We start from the raw sequence: 19021 nt of genomic DNA, 5'->3' as shown, positions 1-19021 counted from the left end.
GAGAAATGAGAAAATATCTGAAAGATGTGGGTTTTTGGTAATGTACTGTAATTACAAGGCACAAGGCAATGTTTTTTAAACTTACAGAATGTATATAATTTATCCAAAACTAAGTGTTGATATTAGTTGTCAGGGGGCTTTACTTCAACATTATTGTGTTTTAATCTATTTATAATACCCTAAAACCTCTCTAGGGTATGTGGTTCACTTCTTGTGAATCCAACCACGGTGTCAGATTTTAAAAATGCTTTACGGCGAAGCATACCTTACGATTACTTGAGAACATAGCCCACCAGACAAATCATTACAAACTGTAACCAGCCAAGTAGAAGAGTTACACAAGTCAGAAATAGAGATAATATTAATCACTTTGATGATCTTCATATGGTTGCACTCAGAAGACATTCATTTACTCAATAAATGTTCCTTTTGTTCGATAAAGTCTCTCTTTATATCCAAAAACCGAAAACCCCGTTTTCTTCATTAATCCACAGGCTCAAACGCAGTCACAACAGGCAGACAAAAAAAATCTAAATTGTATCCGTAAAGTTCATGTCAAACGATGTTTATATTCAATCCTCAGGTTGTTTTTAGCCTAAATAATCAATAATATTTCAACCGGACAATAACGTCGTCAATATAAAAGGTAAACATGAAAAGCACACTCTCGGTCGCGCGCATGAAAAATCTCTGTGACACGGCATGGTCCACTCATTCAGACTGCTCTTACTCCCTCATTTTTCAGAATACAAGCCTGAAACAATTTCTAAAGACTGTTGACATCTAGTGGAAGGTATAGGAACTGCAATTTGAGTCCTAAGTCAATGGATACTGTAATGGCATTGAATAGAAAACTACAAAACCAACAAAAAAAACTACTTCCTGAATGGATTTTTCTCAGGTTTTCGCCTGCCAAATCAGTTCTGTTAACTCACAGACACTATTTTAACAGTTTTGAAAACTTTAGAGTTCTTATCATATCATATCTTCTGGGCCCGAGTAGCAGGCAGTTTAATTTGGGCATGCTTTTCATCCAAAATTCCGAATGCTGCCCCCTACCCTAGAGAAGTTTTTAAGACTTTTTCTGGTCGACGTTGTCTAAGACCTCTTTTCCATCTGTTTTGATCATAAATCAAAGCCTTTGCTTATTCTAAATTTTGGGATGTAAAATGGTTGAAAAAATTATATATGCCTTTATAAAAAAAAAAATAATAATAACTTTTAGCTTTTATTTGACACCCAATTTGACATGCTCCTAACTTCACATGTTGATGTTCATGGGTCCTTTTAGATGGAAATGCCCGTATAGCCTGTTCTACACACAAATAGTTGTTTACTGACATGCAATCACAGACCCAGACCTACATTACATTTTTACATTTACATTTAAGTCATTTAGCAGACGCTCTTATCCAGAGCGACTTACAAATTGGAAAGTTCATACATATTCATCCTGGTCCCCCCGTGGGGAATGAACCCACAACCCTGGCGTTGCAAGCGCCATGCTCTACCAACTGAACCACACGGGACCGGGAATTAAATAAGACATATAGAACAGAGAACATGTACATGTTGGACAGGGAATGTGTGCTGGCTGGTATATGATCCCAAAGAGATATTTCAAAAGGAAATAGATATGCATTATTTTGTGTAAGATTGTACTCTGGATTCTCAAACATTTCATCCACTTACTACAGCAATGTATCTACTATATTTCTTTGAGAGAAAATGTAATTTATTCGACTAGACGTTTTGGTCTTATTTACTATCCACAAGATGGCAGGCTTGAACATTTTCATCCAAGCATTTCCCTTTACTCTGACCGCTAGGTGGGGTAACTTGAGGTAAAAGTCTTATATCACTGACATTTTCAGTGATATGTGTGCAAAGCTGTCATCAAGGCAAAGGATGGCTATTTGAAGAATCTCAAATATACAATATATTTTGATTTGTATAATACAGCTCAAATAAGCAAAGAGAAACGAGGCAGAGCCCCACGTGTTTGGAACCCCACATTTTTAGCAAAAACATGTTTTGCATGTTATCTGGAAATTAATATGTGTCACATATCAGTTTGCAAACAATGTAAAAAGAAAAAAAAAATATATATATATATATATATCATTGAGTTAATAAAGCCGCATACAAACATGGTCTCTTTTTGTTTTCTTGAGTAAGGCAGCTCCAAAATGCAGGTGTTTCAGCCTGGCTCAGTGCTTTCGGTGGTGGTGGGGCAAGCCAGCAGACATTATGGAAAGTTGGGCTGTGATTGGCTCAGTGTTCTGTCACTCATGGGTACACTACATCACCGCCAAGTCTAAGGGTAGATCTAGAAAATTCAAGCCCCTTGGGTGCTGCCATATAGTTACATTAGTATTATCCATCCAAGAAGGCTCAAGGTCATTGGCCATAGATAAAATGATGTCAAATCACATATCTACAGTAGCTTTGATTGGACGGTCAACATCATACTTTCAAAATCTTAGCTAGCAATCCTCATCATGAATCAAGTCAACAATCTACTGGCAATCTGACTTTAGTGACTTCAAGACAACTGGGAACTTGGGAAAAACGAGCTTTGACTGGAAAAATACTCGGAATTGTACAATTCGGAACTCGAGCCTCTTTCTAGAGCTACGACCTGAAGATCACTGATGTCATCATGATTCAACTTTTTTTGGTTGAATTCCCTGTTGAAAGCACTATAAATCCAGAGAATGCCAGACTTTGATGCCCCCGATGAGCTGTCGCGCCACCTTCCTGTTTAAGTGAGCACAGCACAACAAGGTGAGTCAAAAAATGTCTTGTATAGTGCTGCATAAATTATTTAATATGCCAGGGAGATATGTATACTGTAGCTAAAAAAGGAATGCTAAGTGGATGTTGTGTAGTAAGCTGTCACAAATTGTGGAAAAAGTCAAGCGGTCTAAATACTTTCTGAAGCCATAGTAGAAATGAAGAAAAACCCTTGAATGAGTAGGTGTGTCCAAATTTAGACTGGTACTGTATTTGTGAAAAGAATTATATATATATATATATATATATATATATATATATATATATATATATATATATATATACAGTGGGGAGAACAATTATTTGTTACACTGCCGATTTTGCAGGTTTTCCTACTTACAAAGCATGTAGAGGTCTGTAATTTTTATCATAGGTACACTTCAACTGTGAGAGACGGAATCTAAAACAAAAATACAGAAAATCACATTGTATGATTTAAGTAATTAATTTACATTAATGCTCAAGCCAGCGCATGTCCAGGCCCGTCTGAAGTTTGCCAATGACCATCTGGATGATCCAGAGGAGGAATGGGAGAAGGTCATGTGGTCTGATGAGACAAAAATAGAGCTTTTTGGTCTAAACTCCACTCGCCGTGTTTGGAGGAAGAAGAAGGATGAGTACAACCCTTTTGCAATTATGTTAGCACAGCTGAAAACTGTTGTGTTGATTAAAGAAGCAATACAACTGTCCTTCTTTAGACTAGTTGAGTATATGGCGCATCAGCATTTGTGGGTTCGATTACAGGCTCAAAATGACCCGAAACAAATTTATTCTGAAACTCGTTAGTCTATTCTTGTTCTTAGAAATGAAGGCTATTCCATGTGAGAAATTGCCAAGAAACTGAAGATGGCTTTTTCTTAGCAACTCTGCCTAGAAACCCAACAACCCATAGTCGGCTCTTCACTGTTGATGTTGAGACTGATGTTTTGCTTAATGATGAGCTTGGAGGGTACTATGGTGTTGAATGCTGAGCTATAGTCAATGAACAGTATTCTTACATAGGTATTCCTCTTGTCCAGATGGGATAGGACAGTGTGTAGTCTTATGGTGATTGCATTGTCTGTGGACCTTTTGGGACGGTAAGCAAATTGAAGTGGGTCTAGGGTGACAGGTAAGGTGGAGGTGATATGATCCTTGACTAGCCTCTCAAAGCATGATGACAGAAGTGAGTACTACGGAGCGCTAGTCATTTAGTTCAGTTAACTTTGCCTTTTTGGGTACAGGAACAATGGTTGCCATCTTGAAGCATGTGGGGACAGCAGACTAGGATTGGGAGGGAATGAATATGTCCATCAACACAACAGCCGGCTGGTCTGCGCATGCTCTGAGGACGCAGCTAGGGATGCCATCTGGGCCTGCAGCCTTGTAAGGGTTAACACGTTGAAATGTCTTACTGACGTCGGCCACGGAGAAGGAGAGCCCACAGTCCTTGGTTGCGGGCCACGTCGGTGGCACTGTATTATCCTCAAAGCGGGCAAAGAAGGCATTTAGTTTGTCTGGAAGCAAGACGTCGGTGTCCATGACGTGGCTGGTTTTTATTTTGTAGTCCGTGATTGTCTGTAGACCCTGCCTCATACATCTCGTGTCTGAGCTGCTGAACTGGGACTCCACTTTGTCTCTATACTGACATTTTGCTTGTTTTATTGCCTTGCGGAGGTAATAACTGCTACTGTTTGTATTAGGCCATATTCCAAGTCAACTTTCCATGGTTAAATGCTGTGGTTCGGGCTTTCAGTTTGGCACGAATGCCGCCATCAATCCACGGTTTCTGGTTAGGGTAGGTTTTAATAGTCACAGTTGGTACAACATCTCCTTTGCATTTCCTTATGAACTCACTCACCGAATCAGCATATACGTTGATATTATGCTCTGAGGCTACCCGTAACATGTCCCAGTCTGCATAATCAAAACAATCTTGAAGCGTGGATTACGATTAGTCAGACTAGCGTTGAATAGTTCTTAGCATGGGTGCATCCTGTTTGAGTTTCTGCCTATAGGAAGGGAGGAGCCAAATGGAGTTGTGGTGAGACTTGCCGAAAGGAGTGCGGGGGGAGGGTCTTGTATGCATCACGGGACTTAGAGGTGATTTGTGGTTAGAGCACTGATTATGCTTTTTTGGGGTCCTACTGTGTCTCTAACTGACAATGAATGGGCGACATAAACCTAAATAGAAACTGATAATAGTGCATGACTTCAGTATTACTTACTAAAACCATTTTTACACTTAGGTTTTTATTTTAATTTGCTCTTACTGTAGTACTACAGGCCACTCTCGATCAGTCACATTGTACTGTGCCTGAATGGTGCAATGGTTTAAGACACTACATAGCAGTGCAAGCTGTGTTGGTACAGCTGCTGGTTCAATACCCATGCAGGAACTGGGAGACTCATGAGATGACTGTAGTTTTTTAAATAATTGTAAATAACAAACTGGCTTTATTTGCAAATTAGTAACAATGTCTCATCCCACGTTCAAGAATAGCCTTTTTCTCATTCATTTTAAATTTTTTGAAAACGAAATAATCTAAAATATTTATGGGACATAAATATGGGACATATTTATATTTATGGGACATACATGGCGTTGAAAAAGGAAACGTTCCCGCTGTTTTGGTCTTAGGCTAGTCTGCACGTTCAAACTAAAACAATGTAACTAATAATGGCATCTTTATGCTTTAGTAATAAAATAATGATAAAAAGTATTTTTCAAAATGCTGATGTTCATTTAGTTATGGATCCATAACGAATTACTATGGGAAAACATACAGTTGAAGTCGGGAGTTTACATAAACTTAGGTTGGAGTCATTAAAACTTGTTTTTAACCCACTCCACAAATTTCTTGTTTTAACAAACTATAGTTTTGGCAAGTCGGTTAGGACATCTTCTTTGTGCATGACACAAGTAATTTTTCCAACAATTGTTTACAGACAGATAATTTCACTTATAATTCCAGTGGGTCAGAAGTTTACATACTGTACATGAAGTTGACTGTGCCTTTAAACAGCTTGGAAAATTCCAAAAAATTATGTGATGGCATGGCTGCTCTTCCATGCCATCCCTAGGAGGGGTGTGTCACTTGAATGGGTTGAGTCGCTGACGTGGTCTTCTTGTCTGGGTTGGCGCCCCACCTTGTGTTGTGCAGTGGCGGATATCTTTGTGGGCTATACTCGGCCTTGTCTCAGGATGGAACGTTTTTTGGAGACATGTCCTCTCGTCTGATGAAACAAAAATAGAACTGTTTGGCCATAATTACCATGAATGTGTTTGGAGGAAAAAGGTGGAGGCTTGCAAGCCAAAGAACACCATCCCAACCGTGAAGCACGGGGGTGGCATCATGTTGTGGGGGTGCTCTGCTGTAGGAGGGACTGATGCACTTCACAAAATAGATGGAATCATGAGGTAGGAAAATTGTGTGGAAATATTCAAGCAACATCTCAAGACATCAGTCAGGAAGTTAAAGCTTGGTCGCAAATGGGTCTTCCAAATGGACAATGACCCCAAGCATACTTCCAAAGTTGTGGCAAAATGGCTTAAGGACAACAAAGTCAAGGTATTGGAGTGGCCATCACAACGCCCTGACCTCAATCCAATCAAACATTTGTGGGCAGAACTGAAAAAGTGTGTGCGAGCCAGGAGGCCTACAACCTAACTCAGTTACACCATCTCTGTCAGGAGGAATGGGCCAAAATTCACCCAACTTATTGTGAGAAGCTTGTGGAAGGCTACCAGAAATGTTTGACCCAAGTTAAACATTTTAAAGGCAATGCTACCGAATACTAATTGAGTGTATGTAAACTTCTGACCCACTGAGAATGTAATGAAAGAAATAAAAGTTGAAATAAATCATCTTCTCTACTGTCAATAAGGTATTTTAATTGTGTTATTTATTTTTTCTAAAATATCTAAAAACATGATTTTGTTTTTCATTATGGGGTATTGTGTGTAGATTGTTTAGGATTTGTATTTATTTAATCAATTTTAGAATAAGGCTGTATTGTAATAAAATGTGGAAAAAGTCAAGGGATCTGAATAGTTTCCAAAGGCACTGTATGTGTTTACAAAAAATATAAATGGGGGATTGGAACTAATGCAGAGTTTAGACAATTAAATTGATGGAAGCCACAATCTATCTGCAATTTTAAAGCTGATCTACCCCCTAAAATAAAAAAGTACTTATATGACTGTGTTGCCTTCGTTAACCTCTCTGTTATTTAGTCTGCTTTCCCAGAATGTTTTACATCTGTGCATCCACAGAGATAGTTGTCACGCCCTGACCTTGGAGATCCTTTTAATTCTCTGTTTGGTCAGGGTGTGACTGCCCATCCTAATCTGTCACGTTCCTGACCTTATTTCCTTTGTTTAGTCTTGTTTAGTTGATCAGGACGTGAGCTGGGTGGGCATTCTATGTTATGTGTTTCTATGTTGGGTTGTCAACTAGCCTGATATGGTTCTCAATCAGGGGCAGGTGTTTTACGTTTCCTCTGATTGAGAACCATATTAAGTAGGCTGTTCTCACTGTTTGTTTGTGGGTGATTGTTGCTGTGTCTGTGTTTGTTCGCCACACGGTACTGTTTCGTTCGTTCGTTCGTTCGTTCGTTCGTTTGTTTGTTCCTGTTCGTGCGTTCATTTTTTATATGTTCTCAAGTTCAGGTCTGTTCACGTCGTTTATTGTTTTGTAGTTTGTTTAAGTGTTTTTCCGTCTTCGTTTAATAAACAATAAGTATGTATTCAAACCACGCTGCATTTTGGTCCGATCCTTGCTCCTCCTCAGACGAGGAGGAAGACGAGCGTTACATAATCTATGTTTTCTATTTCTTTGTTGGCCTTGTATGGTTCCCAATCAGAGGCAGCTGTCTGTCGTTGTCTCTGATTGGGGATCATATTTAGGCAGCCTTTTCCCACCTGTTGGTTGTGTGATCTTGTTTTTGTATAGTTGCCTTGAGCACTGCAATACTGCACGTTTGTTGTTTTTTGTTGTAAGTTTCACTATTAAATATAATGTGGAACTCTACGCACGCTGGGCCTTGGTCCATTCATTCAGACGAGCGTGACAATAGTAGCTTACAGTGGATGTGAAGGGCATGATAAGAGCAGACAATTCCCTGTGTAGTGCGCTGTGGCTTTCCCTGTGCAGATGGTATGGAGCAAATCCCTTACTGCTGGGAGCTGGAAGCTTCGGGTCAGGGTTTAAGCTTTGAGGTTCACTCTGAACCTGACTGATTTGACAGCACTAGTTTGCATATAAACTCAGTCTAATCAAATGTATGCAGGATTTGCAAAGCAGTCAGATAGACAGGACTTGGTTTGCAAAAATCCAATAACTTCCTCAAAGTTTCATAGGTCACTGGATCTGTATTGGGACACCTATTACCTAATATTTTCAACATCAGGACCGATTTTCCCTCTTTATGCCAGCTAAATGTTTTATGCAATATGCAGTAAATCATAAGAAACAGAAATCTTTAAAGAATGGAGGGATAGACTACAGGCTAAAATAACATTACACCCAACAGGGAGACTTTGGATTTGTTTACCAAACGCGCTAACAAAAGTAGCTATTTGGACATAAATGATGGACATTCCCGAACAAAACGAACATTTCTTTTGGAAGTGGGAGTCCTGGGAGTGCATTCCGACGAAGATCAGCAAAGGTAAGTGAAGATTTATAATGCTATTTATGACTTTTGTTGACTCCACAATTTAGCGGGTAACTGTATGGCTTGCTTTTGTAAAGCCTTTTTGAAATCGGACACTGTGGTGAGATTAACAAGAAGTGTATCTTTAAAATGGTGTGAAACATTGCAGGGCGCCAAATTCAAACAGAAATCTCATTTAAAATTCCTCAAGCATACAAGTATTTCACGCCATTTTAGAGATACACTTCTTGTTAATCCCACCACAGTGTCCGATTTCAAATAGGTTCTTCAGGCGAAAGCACCACAAACGATTGTTAGGTCAGAGTCAAGTCACAGAAAAACACAGCCATTTTTCCAGCCAAAGAGAGGAGTCACAAAAATCAGAAATAGAGATAGAATGAATCACTAACCTTTGATGATCTTCATCAGATGACACTCATAGGACTTCATGTTACACAATATATATTCGATAAAGTTCATATTTATATCAAAAAATCTCGGTATACATTGGCGCGTTATGTTCAGTAGTTCCAAAAAACATCTGGTGATTTTGCAGAGAGCCACATATATATTTACAGAAATACTCATTATAAATGTAGATGTGTTATACATGGAACTTTAGATACACTTCTTAGATACACTTCTCCTTAACTTCTCTAGGGTAGGGAGCAGCATTCGGAATTTTGGATGAAATGCATGCCCAAATTAAACTGCCTGCATCTTGGGCCCAGAATATATGATATGCATATAACTGGTAGATTTGGATAGAAAACACTCTAATGTTTCCAAGACTGTTAAAATAGTGTCTGTTAGTATAACAGAACTGATTTGGCAGGCGCAAAACCTGAGAAATTCATTCAGGAAGTAGTTTTTTTGTTTTGTAGTTTTCTATTCAATGCCAATACAGTATCCATTGACTTAGGACTCAAATTGCAGTTTCTATGCCTTCCACTAGATGTCAAGTCTTCAGAAATTGTTTTAGGCTTGTATTCTGAAAAATGAAGAAGTAAGAGCAGTCTGAATGAGTGGACCCTGCCGTGTCACAGAGCTTTTTCCTGCGCAAGACCGAGAGTGCGTTTCTTGTTTACCTTTTAAATTGACGATGTTATTGTCCGGTTGAAATATTATCGATTTTTTAGGCTAAAAACAACCTGAGGTTTGAATATAAACATCGTTTGACATGTTTCTATGAACTTTACGGATACAATTTTGATTTTTTTGTCTTCCTGTTTTGACTGCGTTTGAGCCTGTGGATTACTGAAGAAAACACGCGAAAACTGAGGATTTTGGGTATAAAGAGACTTTATCGAACAAAAATAACATTTATTGAGTAAATGAATGTCTGCTGAGTGCAACCATATGAAGATCATCAAAGGTAAGGGATTAATTTTATCTCTATTTCTAAATTGTATAACTGTTCTACCTGGCTGGCTACTGTTTGTAATGATTTGTCTAGTGGGCTATGTTCTCAAATAATCGTAAGGTATGCTTTCGCCGTAAAGCATTTTTTAAATCTGACACCGTGGTTGGATTCACAAGCAGTTAACTTCTTTATGATAGGGGGCAGCATTTTCACTTTTGGATGAATAGCGTGCCCAGATTGAACAGCCTCCTACTCTGTCCCAGATTCTAATATATGCATATTAGTATTACTATTGGATAGAAAACACTCTGAAGTTTCTAAAACTGTTGGAATGATGTCTGTGAATATAACAGAACTCATATGGCAAGCAAAAACCTGAGAAAAAATCCAAACAGGAAGTGAGAATTCTGAGACTGGTCGATGTTAAACTCATCGCCTATTCAATTCCCTGTAATATATGGATCTGTTTGCACTTCCTACGCCTTCCACTAGATGTCAATAGTCTGTAGAATGCTGAATGAAGCCTATACTGTGATGTGGGACCGGATGGGAGGTGTTTGAGTCAGTGTTCTGGCAGATTGCCAGTTCTTGGTCATGCGCATTCCTCATGATATCGCCATGCGTTCCATTTACTTCTAGAGACTGAAAGGAATTCTCCGGTTGGAACGATATTGGATATATATGACAACAACATCCTGAAGATTGATTCTCTACTTAGTTTGACCAGTTTATTCGACTTGTAATATAACTTTTTGAAGTTTTCGTCTGACGTTTGCCTGCACCTGCGTGAGCGTTTGGACACGTGTACTACACATGCTAGCAAAAGTAGTTACTTGGACATAAGTAATGGACATTATCGAACAAAACAACACTTTATTGTGGAACTAGGATTCCTGGCAGTGCATTCTGATAAAGATCATCAAAGGTAAGGGAATATTTATGATGTAATTTCGTATTTCTGTTGACTCCAACATGGCGGAGAAATGTTGTTAAATCTGAGCGCCGTCTCAGATTATTGCATGGTGTGCTTTTTACGTAATTTTTTTTTTTAATCTGACACAGCGGTTGCATTAAGAACAAGTGGATCTTAAATTCTGTGTAAAACATGTATCTTTCATCAAAGTTTATGATGAGTATTTCTGTTATTTGACGTGGCTCTCTGTAATTACTCTGGATATTTTGGAGGCATTTCTGAACATGGCGCCAATGTGAACCGAGATTTGTGGATATAAATATGCACATTATCGAACAAAACATAAATGTATTGTGTAACATGATGTCCTATGAGTGTCATCTGATGAAGATCATCAAAGTTTAGTGATAAAATTAATCTCTTTCTGCTTTTTGTGATTACTATCTTTTGCTGGGAAAATGGCTGTGTTTTTCTGTGGCTATGTACTGAGCTAACATAATTGTTTGGTGTGCTTTCCCCGTAAATCCTTTTTGAAATCAGACATGTTGGCTGGATTCACAACATGTGCAGCTTTAATTTGGTGTCTTTCATGTGTGATTTCATGAAAGATTGATTTGTATAGTAATATATTTGAATTTGGCGCGCTACATTTTTTTCTGGCTTTTGGCCAAGTGGGACGCTACCGTCCCACATATCCCAGAGAAGTTAATGCAACCGCTGTGTCAGATTTCAAAAAAGCTTTACGGAAAAAGCAAACCATGCAATAATCTGAGTACGGCGCTCAGAGCCCAAACAAGACAAAAAGGTATCCGCCATATTGTGCAGTCAACAGAAGTCAGAAATAACATTATAAACATTCACTTACCTTTGATGATCTTCATCAGAATGCACTCCCAGGAATCCCAGTTCCACAATAAATGTTTGTTTTGGGACCCTCGTCGCCGACCCCGGACTGGGGACCCTCGTCGCCGACCCCGGACTGGGGACCCTCGTCGCCGACCCCCGGACTGGGGACCCTCGTCGCCGACCCCCGGACTGGGGACCCTCGTCGCGGGCCCCCGGACTGGCGACCCTCGTCGCGGGCCCCCGGACTGGCGACCCTCGTCGCGGGCCCCCGGACTGGCGACCCTCGTCGCGGGCCCCCGGACTGGCGACCCTCGTCGCGGGCCCCCGGACTGGAGACCGTCGCCGGGGGCTTCGTGCCATGACTCCTCGCTGGGGGCTTCTTGCCATGGATCATCGCTGGAGGCCTCGTGCCATGGATCATCGCTGGAGGCTTCTTGCCATGGATCATCGCTGGAAGCTTCTTGCCATGGATCATCGCTGGAAGCTTCGTGCCATGGATTATCACTGGAGGGAGGAGACGTATGGGCAGTCTGGTACGTGGAGCTGCCACAGGGCTCACCAGGCTGGGGAGACGTACAGGAGAATTAGTTCTGGGCGCAGGAACAGGACTCACCAGGCTGGAGAGACATACAGGAGGCCCTGTCCTTGGCAGAGGCACCGGATACACAGAGCCGGCGCAGGATATCCTGGGCCGTAGAGACGTACTGGCGGCCAGATGCGCTGAGCCTTCACCCTCCGACCTGGCTGGATGCCCACTCTAGCCCGGCCGATTCGGGGAGCTGGAAGGTAGCGCACCGGGCTGTGCACGCACACTAGAGACACCGTACGCTCCACCGCATAACACAGTGCCTGACCAGTACGACGCTCGCCACGGTAAGCACGGGGAGTTGGCTCAGGTCTCCAACCTGACTCAGCCCCACTCCCCGTGTACCCCCCCCAATTTCAGACAATTTCAGCTTTAAATGTTTTATTTATTTGTAAAAATTTATAAAAACATAATTACACTTTGACATTAGGACATCCAGTGACAGAAAATCTCAATTTAATCAATTTTAAATTCAGGCTCTAACACAACAAAATATGGAAAAAGTGAAGGTGGGTGAATACTTTCTGAAGGCACTTCATGGTGACAGCAGTTAATTTAAGAATATGCCAATTATACATTTTCAATTTAGATTTAAATCTTCCATAAACTTTTGTCTTAAGGAGTCCTCAGCTCCTAGCAGAACTGCTAGCAGAAGCGAGTGTCTGTTCTTGCATACTCCTTCCCTTGAAAAATTAGAAAAAACAAGCAATATTACTGTGGTTTGTCCTTCTTGAGCCACCGTTGCAACAACATAGCCAGAAACACTTCCTCAAAGTAGTCTGAGTTAATCTAAGATAAATCAAGAAATCTGTTACAAATAGATTCTTTTGCATGAGGTCTTAGTCACATAATTTTACATCTTGCTAAGATGTTTGGTGTAATATCTCAAGTTACAAAATGTGCATGAAAACTAGTAATCGCTTGTTCCCATTCCCACTCCTACTAGGAGTAGTACTGTTGGCCAATCATCGACGAAGGGGCGTAGACGTAAGCTACTGTACTTCGACTTGCCTCAAGAAAAAATGTGTGTGAACTGTTGGGTTCTGAAAATATTTAACATACTTATTCAGGTCACTGAACAAGAGAGGGTAATGTATAACGTTTACATTATGTCAGGATATGTTGTTGTTAGCCATCAGCAATCCTATGGGAGGAGAAGAGACACAGTCTGGTACAAGTGAACATGACAGCCATGAGTTGGGGAGGAGTGAGCAATTTGGGGCTGAATTCAGGTCAGATGAAGTGTGGAAGAACAGATATCACTAAGGTTCTGTCTAGCAACAGAGATGCATTGGCTGTTAAAATGTGTAGGAGGAGATTCAGTATAGGAGAAAGAGTTAAATATCAGTGCTTGTGTGAATATGTATTTTTTCTGATTCAGCTGTATAACCCAGTGGGTGAATATACTTAATTTAAGCTTAATTTAAATAATCGTCTGTGAAAATGTATAAGGTTAATTTAGAATCTAACAGTTGGCGCTGCGAGCAGGGTTCACCACAATTTTGAAGTGAAACCAGAGAGAGTAGATCAGTAGAGCAGGAGCTGGCAACAGACAAGGTAGGCACAGTTCCTATACCTATTTCCACTCATTTTGACATCTTGGGGAGATGAAAATCGTAGGCTGAACAATTATAGGATACGGACCTAGAAAGTTTATTCAATAGGCCCGTTGTGTAACGACCGGTCGTAAATATATGGTGTAGGGTAGGTTCAGTGGGATGCTAGCGTCCCACCTCGACAACATCCGGTGAAATTGCAGAGCGCCAAATTGAAATTAAATTACTATAAATATTTAACTTTCATAAAATCACAAGTGCAATACATCAAAATAAAACTTAACTTGTTGGAAATCCAGCCGCCGTGTCAGATTTCAAAAAGGCTTTACGGCGAAAGCAAACCATGCGATTATCTGAGGACAGCATCCAGCCCACAAATGCATAACAAATCATTTTCAACCAGGGAGTTGCGACACGAAATTCAGAAATAGCGATATAATATATGCCTTACTTTTGAAGATCTTCTTCTGTTGGCACTCCAAAATGTCCCAGAAACATTACAAATGGTCCTTTTGTTCGATAAATTCCTTCTTTATATGCCCAAAATGTCCATTTATTTGGCGCGTTTGATTCAGAAATACACCGGTTCCAATTTGCCCAACATGACTACAAAGTATCTAATAAGTTACCTGTAAACTTGCTTCAAACAACTTTCCTAATCCAACCTTAGATATTCTAAAACGTGAATAATCGATACAATTTAAGACGGAATATACTGTGTTAAATAACGGAAAACAACGTGGAGCGAGCTCCAGTTCACGCGCACCACACAGAAGAGTCCACTTGGCTTCACACTCACAATGAACAGCCCTAATTCTTCATTTCTCAAAAGAAAAACATCAACCAATTTCTAAAGACTGTTGACATCTAGTGGAAGCCATAGGAACTGCAACCAGGTTCCTCATGAATATTGTTTCCCATAGAAAACTAATTGAAAACAGTTACCTCATTATTTTTTTCCTGGATGGTTTGTCCTCGGTGTTTCGCCTGCCAAATAAGTTATGTTATACTCACAGACATAATTTTAACAGTTTTAGAAAATTTTGAGTTTTCTATTATATGCATACCCTAGCGTCTTGGCTTGAGAAACAGGCAGTTTACTTTGGGCACGATTTTCATCCGGACGTGAAAATATTGCCCCCTATCCCAATTAAGTTAAGGATAGGTCCCGAGTAGGGGTGATCCTCTACGAGATCCATGTGTGTCATGACAGTGTAGGGTAGGTTCCGTGAAGGATAGGTCTCTAGTGGGGGAATTCTCCTCTGAGATCTGTAAGGAACGAAAGTCCCAGCCATAGTGGCCGTGAAGCCAGAGGTGTGTGTGTGTTTGTATGAATGTTTGAACAAGAAATGCCTGTAGTAACAGTAGCAATGAGAGAAAGGTCGGTCCAACATTTGCCATAGGAGAAAGTGTTTTGTGTTGAAGAATCTATGCGAAATGCAGGGGAATGGATTCTATCTGGCCAAGCACTCCTGGCAAACTCAGAAAACCTTGGGGGGGGATTAAATCTCATGAGACATTTTATGTCTTATTCTGAAATTGATTTTTGGAATGGACAAAAGGGAGGAGGAGTCACGAGGAATTAACGTTAGATTGGAGTTAAAGTGTGAGTAATTGTTAGTAGAGTTTAAAGAAGCCATTCTGTCAAACGACAGAATTGGAGTTACCAAACCTAAAAGGAACTTTTAAGATGTTTAGTTCATGAACATGAAGGGCATTGTGGTGCGGTGGTTATGGAATGCTCACGAAATGTACCATTTCTTTTCCAGGAGAGTAGGTTTCATTATCTCTCTTTGGGAATGTTTCCTGAGGCTATGGTCTTGGGAGAGCAGTTAGTGAAATTCAGCAGTTTTATAAGTATAAAAGTATCCAAAGGGGCTCCCAGATATGTAAGGCCTGTTCATGACCTACGATTTACCACACCCACACCAGCATGCACACACAACTCACCAGGTATGAATATTTGTTATTGGGGTGAATATGGTGTTTGATTTATTGTGTGGGGTCTTTTCAATTTGGTTTTAAATTGGATATGCAGAATGATGGAAATGTTTGATGTTTTAATATGGTTTCTGAAGGAGAGGGGAAGAAAATGGAAAGGATATAGCTAATGGTGTTGAATGACCTGTGTCCTGACTTTCTGGTGAGGCCTGATCAACCTCACTAGAAATGATCGAGACAGGTGGGATTTAATTATAATATGAATGAGAGACACTAGTCTCTAGTATATTTACCATTGCCTTATGAGATACCATTATTTCCTTATGGAGTTATCAAGAGTTGTAATTATAAGAAAGAGGAGGAAGGGAAGCGCTACTAAGGTACACTATAGTATATTTTGGTAGATAGAAGGTGCTCTTTGGTAAAAGGTGTAAATTGGTCATCAAAAAGAAAGGAGGACCAAGGCACTCTTCATATAATTAATTAAAATGCCTTTATTAGTATGGCATGTTCAATAGAAACAAAGTTGTTTAAAAACCGACGCGTTTCGGCTGCATGGCCTTCGTCAGGGAGTACAGAAAAAGGAGAATACAATGTCCTCTTTTGAAAGGCTTTTCCAATTAGCCCTAATTAGAAGAGGGAGTGTTTACCAAATTGGACACACCTAGTAAGCAATAATATACACATGAAAAGGTGAAATACTGTAGCTATGTTATCATGAGCATACAACTCCAAGCTAGAAGCATCAGAACACCCAGAGAGGCAGTTCCAACCCTAGCCATGACTGGGAGAAGTGTCCAGAACAAGAAAGCAATATATTCCACAGTACACCAGACCACAGCAAAACATGAACAACAGTCCAAACATAGCTGAGGGCAATTGAGCAAAATGTCCACTAGATGACAGCAAATGGACCCATCACGACCCTACAGGAAGGGTGAGAAATCCATATCTTCATTTAAACCAGGGTACTTAGTGGCCTGTAGTTTGTAAATCCAAAAACTCTCCCTTTGGTTTAACTGTTTAAGACGGTCCCCTTTTCTAATAGAGGCCGGAACATGATCAATACCCATAGCTTGTAGGGAGGCAGGGTTACCATGGTGTAAGGACTTGTAGTGCCTTGCCATGGGGTAGTCTTCATTGCCTACCCGTATGGCGTACTTGTGTTCCGCCAAGCGATCTTGAAGGCGTCTCTTTGTCCGTCCAATGTAGAACACCTTGCACTGTGGACATTCCAATCTATAGATGACATGAGTGGTTTTGCAGTTAATAAAATGCTTGAGGTAATACTCCATTTTAGAAACTGTGTCAACAAAATACTTTTTCTGTGCAATATTACTGCAATGGTTGCACTGGTTACATTTAAAAGAGCCCTTGGGTTTGTGGTCAAGCCAAGTTTTTTGAGAGTCACCCGGAAGATAACTGTGGACTAATTTGTCATTTAGGGTAGGACATCTCTTAAAGCTTATGACTGGTGGTTCAGGAAAGACTTGGCGTAGTAGCGTATCACTTTGGATGATTCCCCAATTATTTTTAATGATTCTTTTAATGTTCTCTGCTTCAGTGCTGTATTTTGTAACAAAATACACTCTCTCTGATGTATCACGAGGCACTCCTCTTCGTAACAAGTTCTCTCTGTCAAGTAATCCAGCCCTTATACCTGCATCTTTTAGGACCTGAACGCTGTAGCCCCGATCCAAAAAGCGATTCTCCAATTCAGCAGATTTGACACTGTAGTCTGTTTCCTGATCGCAAATTCTGCGGACTCTTTGGAATTGGCCATATGGAATATTCTCTTTTAGCCTTTTGGGGTGAAAGCTGTCTGCCCTCAGAATGGTATTCCCATCTGTAGGCTTCCTAAAGATTGATGTGTGCAAACAACCTTTGTCATTTGTACTAATGTCGAGGTCCAAATAATGAATGTTATCCTTGCTGTATTCCATAGTTAGTTTGATGTTAGGGTTAATGCTGTTAAGGTATTGGTGGAAGGAAATAAGTTCATCTTCTGAGCCGGACCAAAACAGGCAAACATCATCAATATAGCGTCCCTACCATATAATCCGGTCAAAGAAATGGTTATTAGAAGGATCCAAAATGAAGTCATTTTCCCATTTACCCAAGTACAAACCAGCGTAGGAAGGGCTGTAGCAAGCTCCCATGGCACATCCTTTGACCTGTTTAAAAATACGGTCCTGGAAGATAAAGATGTTATGACTTACAGAGACTTGCAACACCTTATGGAGAAAGATACTAAACTTGACCTCAATTCTATCACCTTGTCTGATTATTGGAGGAAAGGCCTAATCCCCAGAGGACTCCGTATTATGAAGTTTCCAGCTAATGGAGCATTTACATTTACATTTGAATTTAAAGATAAATGGGAGGCTATTCTCAACAAGTGTTCTTTTGACCTAATGCTACTTCTAATAGAAGATTCTAAAAAGGACAGACAAGTAGTCCAAACAGAAATTGAAGAATTAAAAAGGAAAATTTCAGAACACAGTGATATTTCTAACAAAGCACAATGTGATGAGATCTTGAAAGAGAAAGTAGACACATTCACTCTGACATTGAAGCAAGACAAGCTAAGAAAATTTAGAAGAGATGAAGTAGATTATAGAGATGGCAAGGTCTTTGCCTGAAGAAGACCAACACGCAAGAATTCAGAATCACATCTGCAGAGAAGGAAGCCTAGATCTGTTTCTTTCAACTTTACAAGCAGTGACGATGAGGATCACCCCATACGCTCAGAGGCCAGCTCCTCCCAAGATTTTTTAGATCAGGAAGAGGAGTCACGCAGGTTCCTCAACAAGAGAGGGAGAGGACGCGGAAGAGGCCAACACGGAGGGGGAGGAAGAATTCAAGACTATCCAACCACACGGAGCAGGACCAGAACAAGGCTGTGATCAACATTTCTGGAGAACCCCTTTCTGATGATTGCATAAGGGTCTTGTCTAAAGGACTGTCCTTTGCCCCCACATATTCAACTAATGAATTTAATACAAAGATTGACCTATTTCGTTTCTACAGGAATCTACATCTGAAGGCCTGGTACAAGCAAAACATCTCTCCAACTACAGACGCCAGTGTCTCAGGTCAGGCAGTTTCTGTTCCCTCAAAAACACCTTTTAAGCCCAAGTCCACTTTTTGTCCCATAGTCCAGAATGCCACACTAAATACATTTGCCAAGAAAGTTAATTTTGATGTGGAGAATCTGTTTAAGGGTAAAATTGATTCCAACAAAACACGACGTAATCTTTCTAAGACAGAGAGGGATGCAGTTGAATCATTGTCCAAAAATGAACGGATTGTAATTAAAAAAGCAGAAAGGTGGTGCTACAGTAGTGTGGTGTAAAGACAAATATGTGACAGAAGCCTACCGT

Source organism: Salvelinus alpinus, chromosome 28 (genome assembly GCF_045679555.1).
Source record: "Salvelinus alpinus chromosome 28, SLU_Salpinus.1, whole genome shotgun sequence".
NCBI classification, from domain to species: Eukaryota; Metazoa; Chordata; class Actinopteri; order Salmoniformes; family Salmonidae; genus Salvelinus; species Salvelinus alpinus.
Note: the sequence above shows the minus strand (reverse complement) of the source record.